The sequence below is a fragment of the Patagioenas fasciata genome, chromosome 2 (genome assembly GCF_037038585.1).
Source record: "Patagioenas fasciata isolate bPatFas1 chromosome 2, bPatFas1.hap1, whole genome shotgun sequence".
NCBI classification, from domain to species: domain Eukaryota; kingdom Metazoa; phylum Chordata; class Aves; order Columbiformes; family Columbidae; genus Patagioenas; species Patagioenas fasciata.
In genome coordinates, this window is record NC_092521.1 from 34,364,900 (window position 1) to 34,370,161 (window position 5,262).

Sequence of the window (5,262 nt, forward strand, 5' to 3'; positions counted from 1 at the left end):
ATAAAAATAAAAATAAAAAAGGGAAAAAATAACCACAAGGAGGAAAGGGAGGATGGAGGAGAGGACTAAGGTATTTTTTTCTGTCTGGTATACGGCAGCTATTCTTCTGAAACTTTTTGAAACTGTTCGCTATTACCTATGAAAAAAATAAAGTGACATCTAAGATGCAAATGATTTCCAAAGCTACATCATGAGAAAGTACAATTAATTCATGCTGTGTCAACTGGAATTGGAGTCTAGTCCTTCTCTTGGGCTGTGAAAGCAAGAAAACCCAGCTGCTAATTACTACATGCTGTTTCTGCTGCAAGAAATACTGTGTGGTTTTTTTCAATAATTGATAGTTTTGTCATTCATGTAACTTAAGACTTCATCCAGTCAGTGAACCAATTGTTCAATTATGTTGTCTCTTGACTTCCCAAGCTTGTCAGATGAGCAAAAACATGCTTGGCTTCCTCCCACTTCACGATGGGGGCTTTTACACTTGTTTTTCTTTCAGTATCAGTACATTTCCAGTGCCTGAAGATACATGTTGGAGGAAGAAGGCTACGCTTTGCAGTTCATTTACTCCAGTGGAATTCTATTCCATCACATGAATCAGAGACCTGGAAATCATTGATGAACTGAGTGTATTAAATTAGCATTCTAACAAGCACATATATGTATGAAAAATATAAGCCAGCGCTCTCTACTTAGGCTTAAAATACAGGAGAAAATGTCTTCCTGAAAATTTAAGACTATGAATTTGAGGAAAACAAACTAGATTTAACCAAAGAGTTGCACTGAGTATTCAGTCATTCCTGAACATTACCACTGTTTTCCAAAGTAAACACTGTAATTTAGCAGTTTTTAGACAATGTGGCTCATGCACCACTGATCACTACAGCCCAGCTGTCAGCCCGACCCATGCCACACAGATGACAAGCACAGAGCAGGGAAGAAAAGCTGAAACCTGGTAGTGAGGGGCCAGAGCTGGTTTTGGGCACCCCTGTGTGCACAAGTCCTACCCCTGCTGTTTGACCCTTGCAGGACCAATGCCCAGCACACATGTCCACCAGGCTGTTGGTTTAACCTCCTCACAAGATCTGGCAGATCCGTGGGGATCTTTATGGCACCAGTAGCAAAGTTTGATGCCCCTGGTTGACATTGGCTGACACCAGGATGAGTGAGTGTGCAGAGGACACCTCAGGGGTCAGGAGCCCTCTCTCCTTCACCCCACACACAACTTCTGCTGAGTCTCCCACAGTAGAGATGAGAATGAACTAACCATTTTTATTTATGATAGAATATTTCCAGAAGAAGATCTAACTGCTGAGGCCAAGAAGTAAGAGCTCAGCTGGTGCCTGTGTGCTGACTAATACCAGCCCAGGATCTGGCTCAGAGCATCTTGTTCAACATTTTCCATTGGTTAGGAAAGAAGGAGCTTTTTGTATTCATCACTGCATGGCACCAGAAGGAGAGACATTATTGAAACCAGTGCTGGTGTTCTGCTAGGAGACAGAGATGCCAATCAGAGGACATGAAAAGCGCTCCTTGGATGGTACAGCTCAGACAAAGTCCTGCTTGCACCACTGGAAGGGTGACAGAGATTCTTGATTATTTTGTGGAATTTCTTGTCTGTCCTGTGTTGAAGGAGCAGTAGGTAGTCTGCAGGAGGGACCATGACCTGGTGCTAAAATGCAATCTCTATCACATCTGAAGGCAATGGTATGGGCATTTTGCAATCAAATGAAATTTGGAGGGAGGTACTAAACAATTTCACAAGGATAGAGCATAAGTCAGTGCCTTATATAGCACAAACAAAGGCACTGCCAGTTTCTGTCCTCCCTCTGCACAGGTGGACCATACTGCATGCAAATTAGGAATAAAAAGGGAGAACAAAGAATTCATTCAAATCCAGGTTTTTACATCAAAGTGACTCTATTCTAAGTTTTTCCCAGATATCAAAAGATGTCCATATGGCACAGAAACAACCTAAAAATGGTACAGAAAAATGAGAATGATATTCACTGCAGTAAAATAATGGTAACACTTCAGAAACTAACAGATGTCTATGGTTCAGTATTTTAAATTTTGTTATTCTGTCAAAGTGACATTTACAGTGTGGTAACAGTAATTCTATAATATGATCAGCTCAAATTACTTTTATTTTTAGCATTTGTAATGTACACTATCTTACCAAAACACTTGATAAATAACAATAGGCTAAGGCAGTCTAACACTAGTAAGTACTTCTTTACCAAAATACTAAATTATCTATGTATAAAAATCATTATGTATGATTCAAAAATAAGTGGCAAAAGTTTTTGAAAGAAAATATAAGAAACCAGTGATTCATCATGAAGAAGATGGATCCACCATGACAGTAATATCATGACAGCACTGTCAGTTCTTCTCTGTATCTGAAGCTCTAAATCACAGAATCACAGAATGTTAGAGATCGGAAGGGACCTCAAAAGATCATCTAGTCCAATCCGCCTGCTGGAGCAGGAATACCTAGATGAGGTTACACAGGAATGTGTCCAGGTGGGATTTGAATGTCTCTGGAGAAGAAGACTCCACAACCTCCTTGGGCAGCCTGTTCCAGTGCTCTGTCACCCTCACTGAGAAGTTTCTTCTCAAATTTAAATGCAACCTCCTGTGTTCCAGTTTATATCCATTACCTCTTGTCTTATCATTGGTTGTCACAGAGAAGAGGCTGGCTCCATCCTTGTGACACTCTATTTGTAAACATTAATGAGGTCACCCATCAGTCTCCTCTTCTCCAAGCTAATGAGACCCAACTCCCTCAACCTTTCCTCGTAAGGGAGGTCCTCTACTCCCTTAACCATCTTTATTGCCCTACGCTGGACTCTCTCCAGCAGTTCCCTGTCCTTGAACTGAGGGGCCCAGAACTGGACACAATATTCCAGATGTGGTCTCACCAGGGCAGAGTAGAGGGGAAGGAGAACCTTTCTCAACCTACTAAACACCCTGCTTCTAATACATCCCAGGATGCCATTGGCCTTCCTGGCCACAAGGGCACAGTGCTGGCTCATGATCATCCTGCTGTCCACCAGAAAACCTCTAAATTTTAGGTTTTCTCTCTCTTTTTTCTTTTTTTAATATTTTTTTTTCTAAGAGGCTAACTTTTCTACTGACAATTTTAGGTACATTTCTGAAAAGCAGTGCTTCTCTCTGCAGTCATTTGCCAAAGCAATATTTTAAAGGCTTACAAAAAATAGCTATTCCTGTGTGTTAAACACTGAATTAATTGGTTACATACCTTTCTCTACCCCAAATCCTTTAATCTGCAGTCTCTTTCCAGCCAATTATAAAGTTCTGCTTTCAAACAATGTGATCACTAGCTTAGTAAATTAATTTAAAACAAAGACAAGGATTAGCTGGCCCTGCCCAGTAACTGTAATTGATGAATTCTTTTTTTAAGATCCCTGAAGAAGTAAGTTTTTTAGATATGCAAATTGTTCTAACTTACGGTTATTCCACCTATATATTTATCTTCTAGATTACTTAGTTACCACCTAATTCCATATTATTATTCCGTTTTTCTATAATTTCAGGCTTTCCAAATCATCAATTCAACTTCTCTTGCAGAGATGAAGGCCCGTGGGGTTGGGGGTTGCTCACATCAAGCAGAACAACGGGTACTTCTGATCAGCAAAGACAGTCAGGAATATGACAAAGGATGTAAATCATCAACAGATGCTGAACTTATTTTTTGTTGTATCCATACAGATCTATTTCCAAAAGCACTGAGTACTATCTCTTCCACTGATTTTATCAACACTCAAGAGAAAACTTTTCAGAAAACTAGAGTATATTTTGAAGGAATCGAGGATATAATAAGATGCTCGTTTGGGGTTGGACTAGATGACCTTTGAATGGCCCTTCCAACCAAAACTATTCTCTGATTCCATGGTTTATTAGAGAGTTAGTTTATTGGTTTTACATAGCATTTTCCAAACAGCTGCTATTTTTGCTGCAGATTTAATTTGAATTGTCTTATTTATATTGAAATAAAAACATTATGTGACTAAATTCCAAAGCTTCCTTTTAAGAACATTTCAGCCATTTCAGCATGGCCTGAACTCCCAGATCACTTTGCTCACAAGCGCTTGTGTACCTGAACAGAAATAACAGGAGCAAGTGCAAAGCAGCAGTGACACAAGTCCCCTTGCAGAACAGTAGCAGGAGGGCACAGGGTCCCACCTCTCCCATGGTTCTGACGCTCCTTTTCAACAGCTCTTCTCAAGTGTCACCAAGTCTTGAGCAGTGCTAGCTGCCCAAGCTGTGGCCAGGACACCCTAATTTTCCGCCTGGCCATAGGGTCTGATCTGGCAATAGCCCGTCACAGTCACTTACCTTGTCCAGCTGCTTTGCTAGACGATGGGAAAAGTATTTGAACCACATGATTCCCTTTTTGTGCAAAGACTTTCTGTCCATCATGCTGAGGTTTTAATCGAGGTAGGTTTCCTATTATGGCTCCATAAAGTTTTTTGTTCAGTAACTGCATGTTTGTTACTGATTTGTTCTAGAAACACAGTAGAAATGTTTTGGTACCGCACTCTGATGAAAACCCACACTGTGTACCATGTTTTTATTGTGGCTTTATTCCTAATTATTTCTGTAAGAGCCTAAAATGTTCTCAGTAGCGTCCTCCCCTCCCTCCTCAACCTTGCACATCCATCTTTTCTCTAAATTGTGATAGCAGGCTCATGAAGAGTTGGCTTCACGTTGCCATCAAAGCATCTCGCTGCAGAAGGGCACCTGAGGTCACCCCAGCCCTCAAGAAGCATCACCAATTTCCTGGCAGCAGGAGCAGCATCACCCACAGTGACATATTATTATTATTAACATCATCATCCTCTTACCATCATCATTTGCAGTTTAAATTGTGAGCCTGGCCAGGACTCTGGGTGTGTAAAACCAGGCTAGATTATCACTCGTGACCAAGCCCGACTGATCCTGCTTTTCACCACCCCCACGCGACCGCCAACTACATGGTTTCTGGTGGTGCCAGAGCAAGAATCTTTCTCCTTAGGAGAGCATAATCACAGCTGACATTTGACAACCAGAGAAGGAGGAGCAGACTGGGAAGAAAGCAAAGGAAAAGCTCCATCTTCTCTTCCCAGCTGGGAATCTCAGGATGGCATTCAAAACAAAGCGGGACAAAGGGCCTGAACACTGTGGGCAGCATCTCATGGAGAGGTTGTTAATTCAAAAGACATTAATATATCTGGTAATGGTTTATTTGTCACAATATGA